Raw genomic sequence first — 15,119 nt, 5'->3', positions numbered from 1 at the left:
CCAGGTCTTCTCTGTAGTTGCCTTATACGCAGTGCAAGGAGATCTTCCCTGCTAAGCCTCTCTTGCCAAGGTAGTACATTCCATGTGGGAATTGTATCTTCAATCGGCATCACTGGCTTTTGACCATACATTAGCTCCGCAGGCATGTAGCCAGTTACTGAGCTATGTGTTGTACGATCAGCCCATAAAGCATATGGTAACAGTTTTGTCCACTCACCAACTCTTCCTTCACAAGCATTGGCCAAAGCTTTGATGATAGGAGGATGCCCTCTTTCACTCTTTCCATTGCCTTCAGGGTTGTAAGCTGTGGTAAGAGAAAGCTTGATTCCTAATCTAGAAAATAACTCCCTTGCTTCTTCGGCATCCAGCTCACCTCTATCTGCAGTGATCTTTCCCACACAACCATAACGGCAAATCACCTCATCAAGAAGGAATCTACACACAGCTTCTGTGGTTTTAGCTCTTAATGCTCTTTCATCAACCTGATTAGTTAGGTCTTCTCGTGCAAGAACCAAGTATCTCATCTTCCAGAGTCCTAAAGGCATTGTGACTAGATCCACAACCCATTTATAGTGCATGGCTAGTGGATATGTAGGGTGCAATCCATCACGATGTCGAACATTTGAATACTCTACAAACGGAGATACATCTTTATACATACCCTTCCACCAGTATTTTTCTTTCAACTTGGAGAAGGTTGCCCACACACCCTTGTGTCCAGCCCATAGACTCTCATGAAACTCTTGCATGAGCTTTACTTGAGTCTCTTTTTTGCATATAACCCGTTGTGGTGTAGCACCCTTTTGTTTAGGATGCTTCCACAAGTAAAAATCCCTCAAAAAGTACCCATATGCTTTCCTGCGTATCCTCTTGAATTCTTGTTCAGACCAATCATCCTGTTTTGTTAGACCAATTAGGTACTCTTTCCCACTTTTCAAGGCTGTAACCATACCCCATAACTCTCTCTTTATCTGTGGATAGTTTCTTTGGTGAGCACTTAGTACCTTTGCTCCAAATCTTACCACATACCTGTGTCCTTCTTTGTCATCTTGCCCTATTGCCCATCTAATCCCTGTAGGACTGGTATCTACTGTCACAATCACTGGCCTTTGACACTCATAGTCTACCTTTCTCAAAGTCGTTGCTGACTGGAGTAACTCCTTTAGCTTTTTCATGGATTTTACATGTGCTTCTGTCCATTTAAACTTTTGATTCTTTCTAAGCAGCTGATAAAGAGGATCAGCTACATGTGCATAATGTGGAATCCAAATAACATAGAAGACACATGCTCCTAGAAACCTTCTAACCTCAGTGATGCTAGTGCATGTTTCTTTCATTCTTTGGATGGCATCTACCTTTGATGGACAAGGTTTCCTACCATATGGCCCGCACATGTGCCCCACAATGAGCACTTCTTTGACACCAAACATAGACTTTTTCCCTGACAATGTAAGATTCACTTCTTCCAACCTAGACAAAATTTTATCACAATCATTTATGTGATTTACCACAAACCTGCGACATCCCTTGAGATCCAAAGCTTCATCTTTGTCATTTTCTTCACATCGTTTGATAGGCAAATCATCAATGAAAGGCATTGTGATTTGAGGAATAAAGTCACGTAAGACCTTATTCATCCCATTCATCATATGTGCAACTGAGTTGGTTGCTCCCTGTGGCAAGGTACACATCCTTACTGAACCCAAAGGTTTCCTCATGGTTGTCAAGTCTCTGCTTTAGATTGCAAGCTGAAATTGATCATACCCTGAGTAGAGATCCCCCATTGAGTAGATTGCCCTCCCTGCAAACGCCTCTGCAAATTCATCCACAATTGGACCTGTACCTACATTTCTAATTGTCACCTTGTTCACTGGTTGCATATCTTGGATGAAGCGTAGAGAACCATTCTTCTTTGGAACTGTGAACCACCTGTTTGAGTATGGAGCGCAAGAAGGCTCCAAGATTCCCATTTTGATTTTCTCATTCAGTAGCTCTACTAACTTTGGCAAATGAGCCTTTGGAACCGGAATAGGCCGCAGATTCCAAGGCACATGAGGTATTGTGAAAATTACCATAGGAGCTACAATATAAGGATCAACACATCCTATCTCATGTGGCTCAAATGCAAAAGCCTTATCATGCTTTGAAAGCATTTCTTTGAAGCACTTTGTCTCCTCCTGTGTTAGAAACTCCTCGCAACCAATCTGCAACTTTTGAAAAGACTCCTTTGTGAAGGTATGCCCGATCTTTTTAGGATTCCGCAAACTTGGTTGTAAAGAAGCCTGTTCAATCTTTTCCCTGTTGTTGGGTGGTAAGGGTGAAGCTACAGGTTTCACCTTCTTTGCTACACTCTTGTATTTAGTTTCAACATGGACTTCTGGGCCAACTGTTTGGCTTTCTTTAAAGGCTTCTAATACTTGATACATTTCCATAGAGCAAACTTCCACAACTTCATTTTCAAGATGCAAACTAGACCTCATTATAGCATCAAGCTCACCCATAGTATCTACAAAAGAAACTTGTTGACACAAACCCAAAACATTTTCAGTAGGCTCTAGCACCCCACTCTTTTTCATGCCTATTTGTACATTATGCACATATTGCCTCTCACATCTCTTCAAATCTTCAAGTTTTGTAAAACATACTGATCCATTCTTTGTTACCAAGGAGCTCATTGAAAACGCTTCACCTATTTTTGGATCAGGCGAGACCCTTTTTCTTTTTGTACCACTGCAATCCCGCTTTACAATGGTACTTGGCCAAAACCCATCATTTCTCTATGATCATGAAACTCTTTGCTCACCTTTGGTAGAGGATGTTCTCTGAGGTTGTCACGATTTCTTTCATGGTTCACACAAACTGTGAGCAATTGGACAGTTCGTTTACCATCTTTGCTACGTATCCTAGCATATGCTGAACCATCATCCATTACCTTTGTTTCCATTCAAAATCCCACAATGTAGGGCTGTCCAAGGATGAGATGATATGAAGATGTATCCTGTACAAAGAAGTTTCGGTCAATCTTTACATCACCTATTTTTACCTTCACACCTGGACATGCTGCATACTATTCACCGGATGAATTGTTTGCCACTTTTACCATCCAGCCATGATCTGTGTCCATTGGCCATTTGTACTTGTTGTAGAGACTCTTTGACATTATGTTTATTTCTGAACCATGGTCAATCAAGGCAACAAATGGCTCTTCAAGATCACCTACCTTGACCAAAGTTTCTGTAGTAGCCCTTGCCCAATGACTTCGTGAATAGTGGCTCCTAAGAATATCTTCAACTTCTTCATCATCATTTGAGAAATGCACTTGCTTCGCTCTCCCACTAGATTGGTAGCATCCTACCACAGCTCCATCATTCTCCTTATTTTGCAGTTGCATCCCTTGTGTCTTTGAGGTTTCCCCTTCAACCTATGGACGAGAAACTTCAGCAAGGGTTTGCCTCTTCCTCTTGATGATGTCAATGATCTCCTCATGGAATTCACGCTTTGCAATGCACTTGCTTCGCTCTCCCACTAGATTGGTAACATCCTACCACAACTCCATCATTCTTCTTATTTTGCAGTTGCATCCCTTGTGTCTTTGAGGTTTCCCCTTCAACCTATGGACGAGAAACTTCAGCAAGGGTTTGCCTCTTCCTCTTGATGATGTCAATGATCTCCTCATGGAATTCACTCTTTGCAATGCCAAGAATTTCTCCCAGAGTAAACTCAATCTTGCTATTCAAGATCCTTTCCTCTAAGACTTTCTTTAAATCTGTAGCAACCTCAATATCAGATTGTAGTTTATAAGTTGGGCCTTTTGTCTTACCTTTCGTTGGCTCTTTGTTCTTTCCTGTTGTAGACTCCTCCATGAGTACTTCAGGTGGAGATTCTCCTTGTGTTGAGGGTGTTTGAGAAGGTATTGAGTCGCTTATTCCCCCACTTCTAAACGATTTTTTTGATGGTCCTTCATCAACATTCTCACGTCTGCGCTTCTCTTCTACAATTGCCTCATTTTGTTGGCATTTTGTAATGTAGGCATGCACTGACAATGAGTCCACTGGATCATTCCGTCCTATTTCTAGACGTATGCAATCACCTGCTTCATGTAGAATCTCTTTTGTAAGATTTCCCTTTTTAGCTAATTGCATGACATTTGGCCAAATTTGACCATGATGGTCACTCACCTCTTCATCACAAAAATGTTCAATTTTTACTTCATAAGTAGCTGCCTCAACTGAAGAGGTGGCATGCTTGGTTGCCATATCTTCAACTAAGGTTTGCATTCCCTCCTTCCCAAAGTTAGTTCTCAAGGGTAGACCTGTCTCTCTTAAGTGGATTTTACCATCCTTAAAAAAGACAACATCTTTTGACAAAGCATCACTAAAATCATCACAACCCCTTCTTACATGGTCTGTACTATCACACCAAATACATCTATTAACAAACCCTTCTTTGGGCTGTTGTCTTTGCCTAGGAAGTGGCCCTGATGGTTGGCCTTTTTCTTCAAGCTTTGCAAACTTCACCTTCAAGTCAAGCATTCCCTTCACAAGCTCATCTAGCATGGACTCACCAAACTTAGCAGCGATAAAAGTAGGCTTTACCATTTTGTCAGAAGTTGAGGTGGAAGGACTTGTAGTGTTTACTACCATCTTGTCCCTTCTTCTTTGTCGTTTGGCAAGCAGTGAGACAACACCTTCAACCTCATTTCAGTCGATCTTTAGTCCTTGCTCACCATCTTTATCTTCAAGAAGAATCTCCAAATTTTCTTAAAACTCTTTACCTGCAACTTGTAAGAAAAGATCTGTCTTCTCTGCATCTAGTGTGGCCCTTTCTGTCCTAGTGAGTTGTGCATTGCGCCGCTCAAATTCCCTAAGTAGCTCTGTTATTGATAGTCCTTGCTTTGGCTTGACTAACCATTCTAAGAATGTCCTTTTGGTCACTCTCTCCGAGTCCTCCATGAAATATTCCTCCTTTAAAGATACTTTGAGTTCTTCCCAATTTCTCCCATGCCCATCTTTAAAAACCCTAACATGCTCCCTAATTTCTGGAGCAACAACTAGCTCAAAGCTTTGAATAATCTCACCTTCTGACACACGATGCAGCTCCATCTCCTTCACATACTCGCGTAAGTACATGGTTACATCTTTGTCATTGAATTGATCCATTCTATTGACGACCGCTTGTATGGCCTTCGTTGCTGAAATCTCCCTTCTTTCAGTAGCATGTTGTTGTTGCATAAACATTGCAAATGCTTGAAACATTTGCATTGTTGCTGGGTCAAAATGCATACCCTGTTGCTCAACATGATCACCCATGGTTACCCACAAACTCTCACTCTAGCAGATTCGCATCGGGTTCACCAAAAATATGTCGAGAAATTTGCGGTCTTGCCAGGAAAGCACCGGGCTTATGGCTGTGAGAGTTTGTGAGAGAACTCAATAAAAACTATATGAAGGAGTTAAACCATAGATGCCATGAAGACTAGGGTTTGGAAAGAAGTGCAATCAAAGAAGACTCACTCTTTCTCTCTTGCACTCACACACACAAAGAAAGAACACAAAAGAGAATGTCAAAACAATACGAAGATGAAAACATCAAGGCTATGGTCATATCGTATCATGGGTAATATGAAAGGGTTAATAGATGAGTTAATGGCATTCAATCTTGGCTGACCAAATAGACTACGAATTGTTCTTTGGAATTCTGGTTTTGTGCTTATCATAATATATATATTTTGTCTAGTGATTGGGATTAATTGTGTGTACAAATCCTCTTGGTTCATAGCAAGATAACTACGCTTACATCAAAAGAAAAATTATAGTCTATGAGAGGTAGTATGATGGGATCCGGTGATAGAAGTATTTCATTGAGCCTTTCAGGGCCGAAGAGAAACACTATACGTTGTTGAAAGTGTATTTTATGGCTAATCCATACGTTAATTCTAATAGATCTTACAGAGTGAAAGCGATAGAAATGATCATCATGGGGGTTATTCATCTAGGATAGTATGTGGGAAATGTAGATATGAGAAAAATGTAGATATGAGAGAAGTGAAGAGATGAGAAGTTTCCCTCCCAAGCCCTATTCTTGCCCGTAGGCAATAAGGATACTGCGGGGAGAGATGTACCTGTAGCAAGGAGAACCTAAAATTTGTAGAGATGATGAATTACTAAGAGTGAGAGAGATAGGTTTGGTTAAGGAGATGACATTAGATAGATATATATATATTTTGGATTAGAGATGAAAATGGAAACAACAAGAAATCAAGAAAACATCAATGTAGAACACATCTTACTTGACAAACCCTTCGGCACCATTATTGATGGAGAGAGAAGAAGAGTGGATAATTCCACTTTGATTGACACATCAAGTGCAAGACCTTCTTTGATTAGAGTTGATCTTGCAAGGTTAGCTTGTTGCAAGAATGGCTAGTCTTCTTCTAGGAGAAAGTGTAGGCTTAGGCTTATGTTAATGGCTAAGTACAATTAGGCATTACTACTCACTCCCTTAAGAATTCCTCTCATCAATGGCTTGAATGCTTGAGTTCCTTTTCAAGGAAGAAGAGGTTCCCTTTTATAGGTGAAGGGAACCCCCAAGGGTTTACACAAGAAGAGAGGAGCCAGTGTGAATAGGAATTGGAAAAGTTGGAAATGAGCTGTCCCTGCATGATGTGGGCAGACTAGGGTCCAGTATTTTGATCATATCTCCTCAATCTTGGCTCCAAATAAAAAAGTAAAAATATGGGCAAAAACTTCAGCTCATTAGCTACGATTTTAATTTTAAAATCATTTTCCAATTTGGATTGGAACCTTGTGTAAAAAATTCATCAAAATAGGGTCCATTTCTGGCAGCAAAAGTCTTCGCGTGGTCCCCTTAGCCTAAACTTTCATTTAATTCCAAAGGACACCTCATGGCATATGAAAGCATGACATTGCTCCTTGACAAAGTTTTGTAATCATGCTTGCAATAATGCATTAAAATAAGTGTATCTTTGAAATCATGCCACCTAGTGTCCCACTAGGATTTGATTCCCTCCTAGTAGCTATTTAAAAAGAAATATAAGAAAAGTATAAAAAATACATAGAATATATATATATATATTGGAGTTTACCCTAGATATAAGATCTAGCTAGGGTGTGAGATGATAATGAGATAGTAGAAATAAAGAATCAATGCTTTTTGCACGACAACGTATGTACGCATCTACTGGCTCACCTTCCTTTGGCACCAAACCTTGTACTTCGTGCCACACTTTATCAGGATCTTCTATCTTTACAAACTCCACTTCCAACCCATGTCGTAGATTGTCCCAACTCAATCTTATAGGTGGATCAGCCACACACAACTCCTCTTCAAATGCTTTGGACCAAACTCGTGCATCACTCTTCAAACAGATTTGAAGAAGACGTAACATCTGTGCCGGGTCATGAATCTGGTTGCTAATGCAGGCAACCTTCATCTTTTCCAAAAAGTCTTCCACATCTTCATCACTTCTTCCATGAAACTCCGGATAAGCCTAAAGCCATGGCTACCCAAGTTTCAATGCTTTGAGAACCCCTTCGAACACACGTGCAAGAACCCAAAACTTTTCACTACCCAATCCCCAGAAACTTCAATGGAGCTCAGCTTTAGATAAGGACAAACACATGCACATCAAAGAAGTTTTCATAGTTAATCATTGAAACTACAACAGGCAAAGGACATTCCAGGATCTCTCATAATCTTCTTGGCCCGAATATAAAGACTGTATGCTGCTGGAAAAAAATCTTCCTGGACACATGAACATTTATCTAGATTCTCTGAGTTAAATGAAAAGGAGTGAATTGAGGGCCATTTTGATCATCCATTAAAGTCAACCATGCAGCTCCCAAGAAGGCACACCTGACTTATTCTCTGATTTTTCCAGAATTTCAGCAACATAACAACATAAATGGCTCAAAAGACCAAAAAACTAGCCATCATAACTTGGAAAAATTTTGACAGAGTTTCCTCAGAAGTAGAGCAGTAGGAACCCAAAATATAGACTGTATATGTATGCATAAACTGCCAACAATAGAACCCGAGCATCAAGTAGGAATCACTAGTACATAGCCTATGGCGAGGTCACAAAAAGGGTGCTCCAGCTACCTATATCACCGAAAGGATCTCCACATTTGAGAATCCCCCAGCTCAATAAAACCTCACGCTATCGACCCTCACACGAAGGCTTATGCAAATCGCGTATAGTCAAGTCTCAGAAATGACTATCTTCCAGACCAAGTCTTAGAAATGGTTGGGACTGCCAAATAAAACCAAGTAGGCTCCACAAAGGCATACAATTGCAGTTTCCACAAGTAACGTACAATACTAGTAGACAATGCGCTCAAACAGGCGGTGCCAAATGATGCATACCCACAACAACTGCAAGTGACACCACTGCTAGTATATCATTGTACTCCAGCTACCTGTACCTGTGTGAATCACCTGTAGCTGTACCTGTCCCTGTAACCTGTAACCTGTAACCTGTAACCTGTAGTCTGCAACCTGTAATACACCCACTCAAATTCCCACCCCTCTCACACACATGATGGAAAGATTGACCTCTGGCATATGATTGGCACTTCAGGCCTAGTCTTTTGTTTCGGCCCCTTGTTTAAAATACTTGGTTCTTTGATTGCATATGGAAATTTATACATCTTTTAACACACAGACATGCACACACACGCACACACACACACATAATATGTAGAACACATAGTACATGTTAAGATACACTTTATGATATTATAAACACAAAAACACACACATTCTCATATAAGTACTAACCAAATAATTGAAGTAAAATGTTATAACAATGACTCCATTAACCATGCTACAGGCTACGACATCATTGGTGGAGGAGTAATGGAAGGATGGATACCTCAAAAGCAGAGGTGGGCGATGCACAATGAAAAAGTATGAGGTGGCGAAGCAGCAGGAGATAGAGGCGAAGATGGCGCAGGTGGAGAGTTTGCTGCTCTTTCTATAATTTACGAATCACCGGCGGTGGTAACACCAACAACCGGTGCTTGTGGTTAGGCCTGGTAGCAATTTTCTCCGCACGCCCTTGGGGCTTGAGATCGATTCCTGGCATTCCACTTTTAAAGGGTGAGGTCCTGACTCCTCAGAAGCCAGAGGATGAGATTCACATAGGAATCTGCGTTGAATTGAATAAACTGATGAAGCTACCAGTAGTATGTACCAACCAATTGGCGAGTATCCCTTGGCCAGTTGCGCTCCTGCAAACCATTATGGCAACCCACCCAAGGGACTTTAAGGCGCCGCGTACCCCATCACCTATAAAGGAGCGATGGATTTCCTACGGCAAGCACACACTTGCTGAGAAACAAGAGCTGCATCGTTTACATCCTTGCTATAAGATTTTTTTGATAAGGCTATTGGCAATAGGCAGTAGCCTCCATTCTCAACACCCTATTGGCAATAGGCAGTAGCTTGCGATATTGGCAATAAATAGTTTAGGTTATTGGCAATAAGAAAATATAACTTGCGCTATTGGCAATAAGCAGTAACCTGCGTTCTCAACACCCTTTCGCTCTCTCTCTCTCACACACACCCACAAGCCAAAGCTATAGAAGATATTCACAGCCGGTGATCTCTCTCTCTATCTCTCTCACACGCACACAAGCCGAGGCCAACAACACACACACACACACACACACACACACACACAGACACACACACACACACACACACACACACACACACACACACACACACACACACACACACACACACACACACACACACACACACACACACACACACACACACACACACACACACACACACACACACACACACGGTGCCAACACCAAGCAATACGAGTAACCTTCCGCAAGCAACAACTCCTCACCCCAAGGACCGAACGCTACTGAGTCTCTGATTGAGCAAACACAATAAGGTAATAGCTGAGTTTTTTTCATACTATGCCGAATTTATTGCAGAAGAAACCATGCACCTTAATAGGAAAATAAACGATTCCACAATGCACACTGTCTGCTTCATTGTTGAAATTTAGTATTAGAATACATGTGTTTAAAGCATTACACGATGCACTTAGTGTGGTTGAGGAACAAACATGGTAAGATGTATACACACAGACACACACGCATACACTTATGCAGGAGCTTAAGAAACAAACATTACACTTAGGATGGGACTCACCAACATGTACATGGCCATCCAAATGTAAGCAAGTGTATACATGTTATAAGCAGAGTAACAAAAGTACACAGTGTTTTTAAAACAAAAGTTTTTCTTTTTGATACCATGAATGGAGCAATATCAATACCATAACGAGGATACTAGTGTCAAGTGATACATTACCTTGAACACTACGTGAAAAGGAGGAGCACTCAAAATGGCTACTACAAGAAACAACCAGGTGATTTGTTACATGAAACCTCAGATACAATTGTATGTTAGCACTAATAGTGAAGCGGTCCGGGGCGGGCAACAAGAAGAGCAACCTCTAGACACCCTTCAAGGCTCCCGTGCTGCTCAATGGGGCTGGGGCACAACACAACACAAACCAAAACAACAAACCCCCAGCCAAATCCCAACTACACAAGGGGCACCACCTAGTTTAAGAGCGAACTAGGACGCAAAAGAGGAGAATCGTTAGAGCAACCCACAAACAAGCAAGGAATTTACACTAACCCTAACACCAATGGAATACTCTCACACACTAAATACGAGAGAGAGAGAGAGAGAGAGAGAGAGAGAGAGAGAGAGAGAGAGAGAGAGAGAGAGAGAGAGAGAGAGAGAGAGAGAGAGATGGTGCTCGGGCTGCTTTGAAGTGTATCGTTAATGATCAAGAAAACATAAATATATATATGTAAGAAAGAGAGAAAAAGGGGGAGAGGGTGCTTGTTGCATTAATACCTTCTTACAAATCTGTCATGACAAATCAAAGTGAGATTAGTATTTGTTCAACATAGCTTGCGTAAATTTCACCACAACGCATCACAAGAAAAACCACCCCAATCACTGTCTTAAGGCCAGGGGAGTCCTCTCCACCCTGTCGCCCTCTTACAGTATGTGGGATTTATGGCTAGATTGATGACAACACCAGAGACAAGCTATCAAGAACTTAACAAAGAACACCAAGACACTTACGCATCATTGTTGTCCATTACTTCAAGTTGGAAGGGAGACAAAGTATCCAAGCTTAGTCCAAATCCACGCTCCTTGATTCAGCAAATGTTGGGCTTACACTAGTAGGAGAAATGATAGATTTCCTACTCTCAATTGAATGAACACTCTCTCTCTTACAAATGGCATAGAGTTCCCTTGCTAATCCCCTATTACAACACATGCACATGCATAAGACAATGAGCTTCCACTCAAGAGCTCCTTCTAGAGAGGTTGAGCTTGGCTTCTCAAGCTATAGCATAGTGCTCTTGCTTATGGCTCCTTTTTTGTGCTATCTACACCCTCATTTTATAGCAATTTTGAAGGCTAGGGTTACTCCTCTAACCATGGTTGGGTTAGATTTTCCGCAATTTATCTAATTTCTTTTGCTTGGAATTATCAAGAAGTTGGTGGGGAAAGAGAGAGGAGAGAAATGGAGGTGATAGGACTTTTCATACTGGGTTAGTGTTAGTAGAGTTAGTATTAATTTACAAATGGAATTGGATATTTACAATGGGAGTATCCATGTAGGATACAAATAAGGAAGAAAAACTCTTAAGAGGTAAGAAAAGGTGGATTTCTTACAAGGTTGATGCTCCAAGTGTCTTGAGTAGGGCCAATTTTTGACGCTTGTTGACGGTCCACTAGCTTTGACGGTACATTTTTTCTCCACTCTTGACCTTCCTCGAGAGATAAGGTAATTGAAGCTGAGTAATCAACCACCATGATGCTGTCTTTTAAGAGAAGAGGCTGAATTTTGTGGTTTTTTTGATAGATATGGGTAAATTGGAGGAGGAAAAATGAGACTAGGTGGTCAATTTTGGAATGGAATTGTGTGTGGGAGGTATGAGTTCACCATGGTTTCTCTTATTCTTCAAGGTTGAGGAGAAGGTGAGTAGGGTGCAGAGAGGAGTGGTGAAAGAGGTGGGGATGATGAGTGGAGAAGTGTGTGTGAAAGAGGAAAATGATAAAGTGGAAGAGAGAGTGTGGCTGCATAGCATGGGAAAACTGGGGTCCACTAATAAAATCATAGCTCACAGGTCGTAGCTCAAAAAAACATGAAAAAATTTGAGGCAAAATTTCAGCCCACGAGCTACAACTTTTGTATGTATCACTTTGTGAAATTCGAAGAGCAAGTGAACTTTAAATATTCAGCAAAACCGACCGTTTTTTTCCACTGCACAAGGTCCTTTTGGGGTCCTTCTTTGGATGATTCTTTTGAATACCTCCAAGAGTGAGCCCTCCATAGTGCATGTATGCATGCCACCTACCCTTGACCTTATTTGGTAGGTCTATAATTGAAGATATTGTTGAGATCATGATATAAGTGAATAGTACAACTAAGAAAATCAAATATTGAGGGGTCTAAAAAATATGTACATGTCAAATATAAATAATATAAGTGGAAAAAAATATAAAGGGGTCAAAAGAAATCTCTCTCATTATGAGGCTACCATAAAAAGATAAATATTTTTGGTGTTCTAATTTTTTAGAAAAAAAACAAAATAGATGTAGGAAGGGAAAAATCACAATAGTGAAAAAATATACACATAAATAAAACTGGTTTTTTTGGATTTTTGTTGGGGTGGAGTTACACCAAATATAAGAGAAGCTTACATGAAAATATTTCTATATGGAATAAAGAGTATGAAAAAATGGTAAGAAAAAATTGTGGTAATGGTGAGGCAATGTACAGAGCATAAATAGCACACACCTAGGTAGAAATATTTAAATAAATACCAAAATAATTATGAAAAAATCTTTTATTTAGGCACTATATACAAAGAAATATTTACATACGCATGGGCCATAATATACTTATATTTTTTATTTATTTTTATTTTTTTGGCTCAACTAGCCCAATGACTAGCTAATTGAGGGTTTTTAAAGAAGATATGGGAAAAGTCCCGTGACTCACGCACGCCTACGTACAGTGAAATGGTAGGGATAGCCACTGTGTTTGGGTGATTTTGGTAGGGTGAGGTAACTCACTGTGGCAATTACAAAGAGCGGAAAAAACGGCTATCAATAGTAAGAATGACAAGTCCTTCTTATCAGTTGTTTGAATATCATTTAGCATGAAAAATCAAAGATGTATACGACTGCCTCTGGTGAGAAAAAATGACATTGTATAAGACTGGGAGATTTTGAAAATATAGAGGTTATGCAAACAGAATGCTGGCAAAATTTTCTAGATTAAGTATGCATATAAAACAACCTTATTATATAATGTCATCTGTCCTTGCCAAAAGTTGTCATATATCTTTATTCGAAACCGTATCTCATTCTTATATAAGATGGTATTACAGAAAAGTAACTAAGGCAAACTCTTCCTAGTTTATAACAATTATTGGACATAAACCTTTCACTAAAAATTTCAGAGTTTACCAGTCTTATTTGACATCTATGCAAAGAGTAAATTGGCATATACCTTACTTCACCTCTCCTAATGCTAGGTAGTAAAATATAGAGGTCATGCAAATATATTCTCCTAATGCTAGGCTGCCAGATTTTTTCAAATTAGATGTACTTATATCTTGGAAAGCATACTTAGAAACCATAAAGATAGGGCTACCCTTATGGCAAACAATTATATAATTATAAATGAAGCGTGCGAGTACTTCACCAAGGGAAAATACGAAAGGAGTAATTTGAAAAAAACACAATGGTAAAGGGAAAGAGAGAATTTCACTAAAAACATGGCTTTTGCCAACGCGTTTCAACTTATTGAGTCTCATCAGGGCATACCATGAATACAAAAATTCCTCTCTTTAGGCTTTTGGTTTTATAAGCACTTTTGGAGGGAAAAATTTCTAAGACTTTTGTAGGGAAATGTGGGTAGCTGGGCGTTCATTGGGCTTGAGTACAGTTTCAAGAGTTTAAATGGTGATGGTGATGGATGTAGACCAAGAAATAGATTGGATTTGGTGGGCCTTCATTGGGCTTGTGTACCACTTCAAGAGTTTAAAATGGTGATGGGTGTATACCGAGAAAAAGATTGGCTTACTCTAGTTGAAAATTAAATGGGCTTGTGTACAACTTCATGGTGATGGATGAAAAATAGATTGGCTTTGTTGAAAGTCAAGTGTATTTTCTTGGGAGTGGGAAATTTTTAAGGTGTTAACTTTTGGTGGTCTTTAGAGAGATTTCATAAAGTGGTAGCAATGGCTAGGGGGTTTCATGAAGCACTAGAATCCTTGATAAGGGTCAAAACATTAGATTTATCCAAGAGATTTTTTCGTAACCCCTCCTTTGTTATACAAGATTGAATTCTTGAGCTGTGCAACAATGAATTTGATGTACATGGCTAGCTTAGGTTAAGGTTTGGGCCCAGAGTGTGGTGGAAGGTTAGGTTGAGGTTTGGGCCAAGAGTCTGGTGGAGGCAAACATTTAGCTTAACAGAAACTTGGGGGGTTATGGGGGCAAGGTTAACTTTGCTTAGGATTAGAGTTTTTATGAGGTCAAGGCTATCTTAGTACCAGACACCAACCTAGCGAGGCAAAAAGCGATGACAAGCTATAAAATTGGTGCGATTTACCATAGGCTAAACTTATAAATGAACTTGGAAGGGTTTCATCTCCATGGATGCATGCGGACTTGGAAGGGTTGTATCTCCATCGGATGTATGTGGAGACTTAAAAATTGTAACGTGGGGTGTAAGTCTGTGTCAGTAGGTTGTTAAATGTGTCCTACGAGTGGATAATTTAAGTAAACAGAGGTTGGTTATGATAGTACCACTGTATCCAACTACGTGCAAATACAAAGCAGGTAGGGGCATTTTTAAGATAGGTTAAGGTATTCAAGGTTTTAAGTCAACCAAAAAGGGGCAAGGTTTAATATGGTTTAGCATTAGAGTTTTATGAGGTCAGGTTCAACTTAGTTCTAGATCACCAACTAGGTGAGGCAAAGACCGGGGAATGCTCAAGGTGGAAAAAAGGAATTATCTTTCAAGG

Source organism: Adiantum capillus-veneris, chromosome 28 (genome assembly GCF_014529385.1).
Source record: "Adiantum capillus-veneris isolate H3 chromosome 28, ASM1452938v2, whole genome shotgun sequence".
Classification (NCBI taxonomy): Eukaryota; Viridiplantae; Streptophyta; class Polypodiopsida; order Polypodiales; family Pteridaceae; genus Adiantum; species Adiantum capillus-veneris.
This window is presented reverse-complemented; position numbering follows the sequence as displayed.